The sequence below is a fragment of the Vulpes lagopus genome, chromosome 2 (genome assembly GCF_018345385.1).
Source record: "Vulpes lagopus strain Blue_001 chromosome 2, ASM1834538v1, whole genome shotgun sequence".
NCBI classification, from domain to species: domain Eukaryota; kingdom Metazoa; phylum Chordata; class Mammalia; order Carnivora; family Canidae; genus Vulpes; species Vulpes lagopus.
The window spans coordinates 65,634,390-65,645,974 of NC_054825.1; positions in this window are offsets into that span (position 1 = coordinate 65,634,390).

Here is an 11,585-nt window from a genome sequence, read left to right on the forward strand (position 1 = left end):
ACATCTGACTTTTTTAAAGATTTATTTATTTATTTATTTATTCATGATTGATAGAGAGAGAGGCAGAGACACAGGAGGAGGGAGAAGCAGGCTCCACACCGGGAGGCTGACGCGGGACTCCATCCCGGGACTCCAGGATCGCACCCTGGGCCAAAGGCAGGCGCTAACCCGCTGAGCCACCCAGGGATCCCCAAATGTCTGACTTTTCTTAAAATAATTTTTTATATATATTTTGTGTGTCAGATAAATAAGTAAAGCATTCATTTTTGTATTACCATTTTTCATAATTACTCTAGATTTGCTATTATCATAATTCAGGACTTACTCAAGTTTAAATTACATTCACTTATTTTGCTATTGAAAAACAGTATATATTAAGAAAGGTTATATTTAAGTGAGCCTAGTCTCTTTTTAAAAAAAAAAAAATTGTTGGTCTGCCAGAGAACTGACTCTACTTCCAAATATTTCTTCCCAGTATCATAGAGAATTTTTGGCATCAAACACTGAAGTGTATTTAAGTGTGCTTACCACCTTTGTTAGGTACAGTTCAGTATTCGTTAATTTTGTTGTTTGTTGGCTAAACGAAAACTCTAAAACATGTAGAAGGGCACAGAACAATATAGCAAACTTCAGGTGTCTACTACCCAGGTTTTTTTTTTTTTTTTTTTTTATTATTTATTTATGATAGTCATACAGAGAGAGAGAGAGGCAGAGACACAGGCAGAGGGAGAAGCAGGCTCCATGCACCGGAAGCCCGATGTGGGATTCGATCCCGGGTCTCCAGGATCGCGCCCTGGGCCAAAGGCAGGCGCCAAACCGCTGCGCCACCCAGGGATCCCTACTACCCAGGTTTAATAGATCTTAAGTTTTATCTTGTTTGCTTCACGTCTTCAGATACAGGATGTTCTAGATGTAGTTGAAGTCCCTTTGTTCCCCTTCCTCATCCCATTCTCCTCCCTCCCACCAAAAGACAGCCACTATCCTGAGGTCAAGATGTCTCAGTCTATCCACATTTTCATGCTTTTACTACACACCTAATTTTTAAAGCATATAGTAGAGTTTTGTGTGTTTTTTAAACTTTAGTAAAGCTCTCATTCTATACATATGTCATTCTGCATTTTTATTTTTTCAATTCATCAGAATTTTAGACATTTATTCATATTATTCAATATTCATATTATTCATAATTTTAGACTTAAGTACTCATTTTGACTATTATATAAAATTAAATAAGAACATACCATAATTGATTTATTCTTTCTTCTATGTATAGATATGTCACTTCTAATTTTTTGCTATTACAAATAGTACTCTCTGTACTATATGCAAACATGTGCTAAGTTTCCCCAGAAAATGGAATTTTTAGGTCTAGGGCAGTCAGTTTTACCAAATACTGTAAAATTCCTTTCTAAAGTGGCTGTGATGGGGTGCCTGGGTGCCTCAGTCAGTTGAGCATCTGCCTTTGGCTCAGATCATGATCCCAGGGTCCTGGGATGGAGCCTCACGCCGGGCTCCCTAATTGAGGGGAGCCTGCTTCTCCCTCTCCCTGCTCTTGCCCTCTCTTGCTATCTTTCTCTCTCTCAAATAAATAAATAAAATCTAAAAAAAAAAAAAGAAAGAAAAGAAAAGAAAAGAGGCTGTGAATAGTGAAGAGTGATGAGAATTCTCATTTTCCTGTATCTCACCCACACTTGATACCGTCACACTTTAATATTTTTTGGCAAACCTCCTTGGTATGAAATTGTTTTCATTATATGCAAGCTCCTATTACCAGTAAGGCTGAACATTTTTAAACCTGGTGTTTCTTGTCCATGAATGTTTATTCTTCTGTGAATTGCCAGTTCATGGCTGATTTTTTTTTTTAAAGTAGGCTCCACATGCAACATGGAGCCCAGTAAGGGGCTTGAACTCATGACCTTGAGATTAAGACCTGAGCAGAGATGAAGAGTTGGGCACTTGCCCAACTGTGCCACAGTGGTGCCCCCTGCGGCTGATTTTGTAATTGGATAGTTTTTCTTATTGCTTTGTTGAAGTTTAATATTTTTCTGGAAACTGATTTTTTTAAAAGATTTTATTTATGTATTTGAGGCAAGGAGGAATGAGGGAGAAGGAGAGAGAGAATCTTAAGCAGACTCCTTGCTCAATGGGGAGCCCCATACAAGGCTTGATCTTATGACCCTGGGATCATGACCTGAGCCAACAAATCAAGCATCTGATGCTTAACTGACTAAGCCACCCAGGCACCCTGGGAAACTGATCTTTTGCTGGCTGTATGAGTTGTGAATATCTTCCACCAGTATCTTTTTTTTTTTTTTAATTTGTATATATAGTCTTGATTAGTACATATTTACTGGATGTGTGATTCTCAATGCCAAGCTGAGAGAGAATCTCAAGTTTGATTAAAATCTAACACTCGAGAGTCTATAACTAAAGGTGGGATGAAATTTTTAATTTATAATTTGATCCCTTCTCTTTTTAGTTCAATAGGATTTCCTTTTTATAATGTATGCAGGAAGGGAAAGATAATTTTTACTCATACTATTTTTAAGAGATGTAGCATGTTACCTAAGATGATTTTTTTTCCAGGTTTTGCTCTTTTGATATTTCATATCATTTATATTTTATAGATTGATATTTGGATATTTTATAGGTGTCTATCTCAAATTATACTTGAAAGGACAATGAGTGGATTATTGCACATGATGCTTAAAGTTTTGGAGAGCATTTAATGGAGCCTCCAAAAATTAGAATTTCACTAGCTTCCTACTCCCAGAGGTCTGGTATCTTAAGAGTCACAGATAACAAAATTGAGTGAGATCTTGGTGTGATGGAAAGAATATTGAGCATTGCATCAGAAAGTGCTGGGTTCGAATTTTGACCCTTCAATTGTTATTGCGTATAATTTTAGCAAAAAGTTTTAATTGCCTGGAGACTCAGTTTCTCTAGGATGAGCTAGAAGATGACTTTCACACATGGTTTTAAGGACTGAATCAAGTAGTGAAGTAGTGTGTGTAAAAACTACAAGACGGGATCCCTGGGTGGCTCAGTGGTTTAGCGTCTGCCTTTGACCCAGGGCCTGATCCTGGAGACCCGGGATTGAGTCCCGCATCGGGTTCCCTGCAAGGAGCCTGCTTCTCCCTCTGCTTGTGTCTCTGCCTCTCTCTCTCTCTGTGTCTCTCATGAATAAATAAAATCTTTAATTTTTTTTTTTTTTTAAGAAACTACACGGCACAGTGGTCAGTACTTGGTAAGCGTTCGTTATCTCTCCTTCCAGGAAATACATAGAAGAGCTAGAGTTCTCCTGAGAGTATGTAAAGGGCACTTATTCTAGCTCTACCCTCTCTCTCTGGACAAAAAAAGTGTGATTCTCTGTTGTCCTAATACAGTATCTGCCTCCCAACTCTATCCATATGCTACTTTCCCGAGTGGACTCCTAAGCCTAATTACCCTTGGGGCGGCTGGCTCCTCTTTGAAGGAAGATGGACTTCCTTTTCCTCCCCACCATGCAGCCTCTTGCAGACTGACCCCAGCTTATGTCTGTGTCACATCTGCACCCAGTGCTTACCTAGCAGGTAAGATACCATTGCTGCGGGCACAAAAATCCTGGTGGAAATGAAACAAATCCCTCAGTTCTAAACAACTCTTGAATGGCATAGTTTCCCTGTCTCGAGTCCTAATAAATTCTTCTCTTTCCAGTAAATCTTGTTTCCTTGGGGACAATTGCCTCACTTCATTTCCAGTTCATGTTTCCCCCATTAATCAGGCAAGCATGACCTATCTTTGGGTGTTTCTCGGTGAAGTTGGAGTCCTAGGCTTTCATATCTTACTGCCTGGCTTTGAGGTGCACACACTAATTTCTTTTTTTCTTTCTAAATTCAGGTATAATCAGGAACTATGGGTTAGGTGGAAGACTTGACGTCTTGATTTTTCTAAGCATTCTGAACAGCTAATTTTATAAAAATAAAGAATTGTTACTAGAACTTCCAGTTTGTTCTTTTTAAATCTGTTCACATCTCCTGAAAGAAGGAGCAAACAGAGCTCATTGTCCCCATATTTGGAGAGATGGGGAAACTGATACAAACTTTCCGGAGGGCATTTTGTAAAATGGATCAAAATTCTTTGATCCAGAAATTCTCTTTTAGGAATTTATTTTAGGGAAGTATCTAAGGTTGCAAAATTGGTCTATCTCATTATTACTAATAGCAAAACAAAACAAAACAAAACCCAACAAAAAAGTCTTTGTCCAAATGCAAGATTGGTTGAAGATTGTATTATATGTATGTCATAGAATACTCTGCAACTATTAAAATGCTAAACAGATTCTTTTTCTGGAGTATAGTATAATTAAGTTTTTAAAAAGTTTATGCACATGTGTATATACATGCGAGGTATGTGTGATGTGTCTATAGAGAGGAAGTTGGGGGGGGGTTACACTATATGTGTGTGGTAGGTGAGGTAAGGTGGGCAGGCAAAGTAGGCATATGAGTAGAATGCGTGGGGAATGAGGTGTGGGAACTCCACACAGAAAAGTATTTGGAAGGCTATGTGACATTAAGAAAATCATAAGGAAGAGAAAATAGATTTATGGCCCTACTCCGTATTTATTGAAAAAAAAATCCACGTAAAGTGGACCCAGGTAGTTCAAATCCATGTTGTTCAAGAAACAACTGTATAAGGTGGATAAGTTCTCAGGATTCAGTGTAGGGCATGGTGACCGCAGCTAACATACTGGATTGTATACTTGGAAGTTGCTATGAGAGGAGAGCCTTAATGGTCTTACATAACAACGAAACCGTAACTGCCTGAGGTAACAGATGGATTCACTAACCCTACTGTGGTAATCATTTTGCAATATATCCATGTATCAAATTATCACATTGTATACCTTTAACTTACACAACGTTATATGTCAATTATATCTATAAAGCTGGGGGGATAAAAGAGATGATAGGAACTGAAACAATAATAAACATGAGATAGCTGCCTCTGTTTCTTACCAAAACCGGTAACAATAGCTAACAATTACAAAGCACTTGCCTGTTCTGACCCTTTACAGATACCAGCTAATATATGTCTAACATGACTTCTCCTTACTTGGGTCTCCGAACATACAGCCCAAGAAGTCTCTTGTAATTGCTCTATTTTTTTTTCCCATAACATCACACTCAAACTAAATCTTTGCTTTTTCTTCATCATCATTTTAAAATATATGTGCAAAAATCAAGCTACAGGGATATTCATTACTGCATAACTTAACAGCAGTAAAATACTAGGAACAATCTAAGTGTTCAAAATAGGGATCGGTTATATAAATTATGGCTGTTAAAAAGATGCTGTAACATTTCTCCAAAGAAGACATCCAAATGGCTAACAGACACATGAAAAAAATACTCAACATCACTAATCAATCATCAGGGAAATACAAATCAAAACTACAATGAGATACCACCTCATACCAGTCAGAATGGCTAAAATGAACAACTCAGAAAACAACAGATGTTGGCGAGGATGAGGAGAAAGGGGAACCCTCTTACACTGTTGGTGGGAATGCTAATTGGTGCAGCCACTCTGAAAAACAGTATGGAGGGTCCCCCCCCCCCCAAAAAAATGAAATCATGCCATTTACCATGATGTGGTTGGAGCTTGAATATATTATACTAAGCGAAATAAATCAGAGGAAGTCAAATACCATATGATTTCACTTGTAGGTGGAATTTAAGAAACAAAACAGATGAACATTAGGGGAAGGAAAGGAAAAATAAAATAAGATAAAAACAGAGAGGGAGGCAAACCATAAGAGACTCTTAACTATAGAGAACAAACTGAGGGTTGCTGAAAGGGAGTGGGGTGGAGGGGCTAAATGGGTGATAGGGATTAAGAGAGGGTACTTGTTGAGATGAGCACTGGGTGCTACACGTAAGTGATGAATCACTAAATTCTACTCCTGAAACTAATACTGCACCATGTTAACTGACTTAAATTTAAATAAAATCTTGGGGCACCTGGGCGGCTCAGTCAGTTAAGTGTCTGCCTTCAGTTCAGGTCATGATCCCAGGGCCTGGGATCAAGCCCTGCATGGGGTCCCTGCTCTCTCTCTCTCAGGTAAGTAAATAAAATCTTTAAGGTAAATAAGTAAATAAAACCTTGGAAGAAAAAAAAAAAGATGACTTAGAAGAATGTCATTGATAGCAAAAGATATTCAATATGCATAGTTAAGTAAACACTTCAGGTTTACAAAACATGATACATTTGGTATATCCAGGCTGGTATTCTAGCTTATGGGAATGAAACAGTAATCTCTTTTTTTTTCTTTTTCAAAATCGTGTACATACATGTATAGTTTAACACCCAGGTTAAATAAGAGATTCCCAAACTTCTGGAAGCGATGTCTGCCCACCCCAACAATATGCTTCTGACTTTTTTGATTTTGTGATAATAATTTCCTTCCTTTTTCTGTGTATTTTTAGCACATGTATCACCTCTAAGCAATTGTTTTATAGCTTTCTAAACCTTACTTAAATGGAACCATTCTTTGGAAATTTGCTTATTTGACTCAGCATCATGTTCTAGATTTATCCGTGTTGCTGTTTATGCCTCTGGCTGAATTTCTTTCTTTTATTTTTAAAAAAATATTTATTTATTCAAGAGAGAGAGGCAGAGACACAGGTAGAGGGAGAAGCAGGTTCCCTGTAGGGGGCCCGAGGCAGGACTTGATCCGGGAACTCCAGGATCACACCCTTAGCCGAAGGCAGACACTCAACCACTGAGCCACCCAAGTGCCCAGCTCTGGCTCAATTTCATTACTGTGTGGTTTTGCTCTGTGTGATATCAACAATGTGCCCATCTTAAGATTTTAAGTTATTTCCAGCTTTTGGCTATTATAAACAATGCTATTATAAATACTCTTGTGCCTATTACTGAACATATAAATTTTAACACCCATGTTAAAATGGTTGCATTCCCATCGTTGATCACACACCCCAACCTCCATCCCTGCCAAATCCAGTCTTTTACCTGACTCTCCTTCCCTCAACCCTTGCAAGTGTGTAAGAGTTCCTGGAAGCTCTAGTTTCATAGACAACAAATCTGTGCTGGTTATTACTTACCTCCTGCTGGCTCCAAAGCGCTGGCCTCAGCTCACCTGGGGTCTTCTGCTTTCGATGACATCCTGTGGCCAGGTTCTTCTTGTAGGCTGTTCTCTCTTGCTCTTGGTAAGCCCTTCTCTGTTTCCCACCACATAGCTGAAACCAAGCTGTAACTTGTATAATAAGATTTTTCTGGAGGCTAGGTGGTTCAGAAGAAAAGCACAATGTAAGGGAGAGAGGGGGAGACAGTGGAGGTGGGGGGCTGGGGGGATGGAGACAGAGATAGAGACAGAGAGACAGAAGGAGACACACACAGAGAGAAAACTTCTCACTGCTACCAGATGTGGTCCTAAACCTACCAGGGACTCCCATGGCTGTGCCCCGCTCCACCCCCAGGAGCTCTTGATCTGCTGTCCTGTGCCAGAGGCCAATCCACCTCCCCACATTGAGACCATGTCCCTTGAGTAAGCCAACAACCTCTGCAGATCCATACTCAACGCCCTCTAGTCTAAAACTTATCTCCCTAAACCCTCATTTTTGGGGGACATTTCCACTTGCGACCAGGGATAACCTCATCCTCTAACCCCAGGGCTGGGTTTGCTTCCTTCAGGGCAGTTTCATCCTATAGTTCAATATCTTCAGATTTCCCCAAGTCTGGTTGCTCAGTCTCCAAAAACTCTGAGAGTGGCATAACCTCAGGATCAAACGGGAGCAAGCTGGACCCTGGCCAGGCTGGCTTCTCCTACATCTTTCCCTCTAGTGTCAGGTGGAATGGGGCCTGCTCAGGTCCTCTCTTTCCTGCAATCCCTGGAGGCCTCCACTCAAACTTTCCCTGTGGACCACAGGTGACTCTTTGAAGGTTAACACATTTAGGAGCGAATCGGCTATGCCTAGGCTTCTGGAGGTCTGAATCTAGCCACGAGGAGGATTTATTTCTCTCAGACAATCGGCAGACTTATTCCATTATGGGAGGTTGACTTTTGCAACCTCTCCCACTTTTAGTCAGAAAATGCTTAAATCCATTTCTGATGGTCTTTATTGTTTCTTTGTGAAACCAAATGGCACATTTGTGTAACCGTGTAACAAAGGATTGAGCTACAAGAAGCCAACTTGACCTCCATTTTCTAGAAATCACAGTTCTTGACCTTGCCCTTGCCCTCCTTCCCATTCTTTACCCTCCACTCCAACCAGGATTTTGAAGATTTCCATTCAACTGGTGTTTATTAACCTACTTTGTGCAAGACGACAGGTGCTAAAGTAGTAAACAAAACCCATATGGGGCCTCACTCTTATGGAATTTACAGCCTGGGAGATGTGGACATAGCCATGAAACAAATCTTTATTTATTTACATTTTTAAAAGCCTGAGGTGGGACTTGATCCCAGGACCCTGGGATCACGACCTGAGCCAAAGGCAGACTCTCAACTACTGAGCCACGCAGACACCCCTAATTGTAGATTTAAGTTGATTTTCTCTATTATGTGTTCTATATTTCCCTTTTTTGCTCATCTCTCTTACTATTCTTTGCCGAATTTTTTGATTAGTGTGCTAGTCTTTTTTTGTGTGTGCTCTTTTACTGTGAGTTATATTTTTTTTCAGTTTGTCGGTATCTTTTGACTTTACTTGTGTGTGTGTGTGTGTGTGTGTGTTTTAATATGGTTAAATTAATGATTTTTGGATTTTGAGCCAGGTAGAAGAAAGGCTTTACAAACTGAAGGAAGTAAATTTTGGATGTGGGGTAGGGAGGAAAGTGCAGTAGAAGGTGGGGTTGGGGGTGGGAGCTCAGACCCCACCCCAGGCAGCCCTGGGGATCATTTCCCTTTTCTCCCCCACTCCCAGACCATGAACTGGTTTCCTGGAAGAAGCCACCAGAAGTGGAACTCAAAAGAATCTAATATGGGGGGGAGTGTGCAGGGGAAAGCAGGAGCTACCCCTCCCTTGGAGACTTTCTCCTGGGTTTTTCACACCTGCCTGGAAGGGGAACTGCTTGAGCTGGGGACCCAGGAACATGGAGGCCAGATGGACAAGAGTGTTGCCTCCCCAGCCAACATGGGCTCGCTCCCTTCCAACCACTCCAAGCCACTGGCTAGGTCATGGCACAGCCAGTCCACATGGAGCCTTGCTGTCAGTTAGGAAAAGGATCCCTTTCTTCAGATAGGTTTTCTCCATCTTCGAAGGAGCAGAGCTCCTAAATTTTCTCCATGGAATTTTCATCTTAATTTTTTTTAAACAGCTTTACTTAGGTATGATTTGTGACACCTAAGTGATCAGATGAGGGCCCTCAAATGTGAGGTGACGACCTGCTGGAAGCTGGGGGTGCGGGTGGTTGGAGTCACTGCTGGCAGAGCAAAGGGGATGGAAGTTTACTGAACATACCACAAGGGAGCCTGGACTCCAGGATCACACTCTAAGCCAAAGGCAGATACTCAACCACTGAGCCACTGAGGCTTCCCAAAAAATAAGTTCTTGGTGTGAGGAATCCAACTTACTTCTTTCCAGATGGCTCTCCTTATTCCAGCACTATTTACTAAATAGTTCATCTTTTTCCCTCCAATCTGAGATACCATTTTTATTATACACTAAACTCCTATATGTATTTGACTTTATTTTTCCATTTGTCTGTTCATACGTCAGTTTTTCATTCTTTTAATTATTGAGGATTCATAATATATTTTAATACTTTCTTGGTAAAAACAGAACCTTCTAGTTACTTTTCTTTTTTCCTTACTATTCCAGTTTATGTATTTTTCCTTGTGAATTATAAAATAGCTAATGAAATCCAAAACAGAACACCAAAAGGCTTGCTGGAGTTTTCGCTGGGATAGTGTTAAATTTATAAATTAACTTAGGAAAAATGGTGTCTTTGTGATGGTGAGTCTTCTCTCTGAGAATCTGGTACGTCTCTCCACTTATATGGACTTTTTTTTTTTTTTAAAGATTGTATTTATTTATTACAGACAGAGAGAGAGAGCGAGAGAGAGAGGCAGAGACAGAGGCAGAGGAAGAAGCAGGCTCCATGCCGGGAGCCCAATGTGGAACACGATCCCAGGTCTCCAGGATCACAACCTGGGCTGAAGGCAGTGCTTAACCGCTGGGCCACCAGGGTTGCCCTATATGGATCTTTTATATCGTTTAGTGGCACTTAAAAAAAGTTTGTTGTGTTCAAGGAAATAGTAGTCAAGATTAAAAGATTTAGTAAGAAATTAAAGGCTGTAAAAAAAAGAACCAAATGAAAAATTTTCAACTGAAAGAATACAATAGCATATTAAGAAATCAATAACTAGTTTTTATTATCATATTAGATACATCTGAAAAGTAAACTCAAAGATAGGGCAGAAAAAATTTCCAACTGAAACTCAGAGAGATAAGGAGATGGAAAATAAAGAAAAGAATGGTATATATATTTATATCTATATCTATATAATTTATATAGCTTATATAACATATATAATACACACATAAATGCTATATATATTATATACATGAGATAAGGTAACAAAGTTTAGCATAGTGTAACTGGAGTTGCAGAAGGATAGAGGAGAGATAATAGATGCAATGCTTGAGGAGAAAGTAAGCTTTTCTATTTAAAATGTCTAACTTGGTGCTTAGTACTTTTTATGTGCTCGATAAATGTCAGCTATTATCACTGTCAAAATATTACTTCTCCACCCCTGATCCCATGAAAGATTATACTATTGGCAATATTGCTGGAATCCAAATCCACTAGGCCATTTTTTTCCCCAAAGACCTATGTTCTTCAGGCATACTGTTCTTCACCATCTGTTTTGTGTGTGTGTGTGTGTGTGTGTGTGTGTGTGTGTGTGTGTGTGTGTTTTTAATCAACAGCTTTTCTCAGATATAATTCCCATACTGTAAAATCCCACATTTAAAATGAATAATTCAGTGCTTTTAGTATATTCACAGAGTTGTGCAACCATCACAAGGATCAATTTGAAAATTTTTTCATCACCCTTTCCCCCCCAAAACTCTGTTTCCCTTTGCTGTCAACCTCTGACTCCTTCCCCTCTGCCACAGGCCCTGGTAAGCAGTTAACCTGCTTTCTGTTGTCTAATATCTTTCTGACTATTCTGTACATTTCATAAAAATAGAATCATACAATATATGGTCCTTGGTGTCTGGCTTCTTTCCCTTAGTATGTTTTCAAGGTTCATCCATGTGGTAGCATGGATCAATGCTTCGTTCTTCTTTATTGTGGAATAATACTCTGTGGTATGGATACACCACATTTTATTTACCCATTCATCTGTGGATGGACATTTGGGTTGTTTCCATTTTTTGGCTATTATGAATAATGCCACTCTGAACGTTCATGTATGAATTCTGTGTGCGCAAAAATGTTCTTTTTTTTCTTAAGTGTATACCTAGTAGGGGAATTACTAATTTATAAAGGAACTTTATGTTTAGCTTTTTTTTTTTTTTTTTTTTTATGTTTAGCTTTTTGAAGAAGGGTTTGTTTTCCAAAATGGCTACGTCATTTTT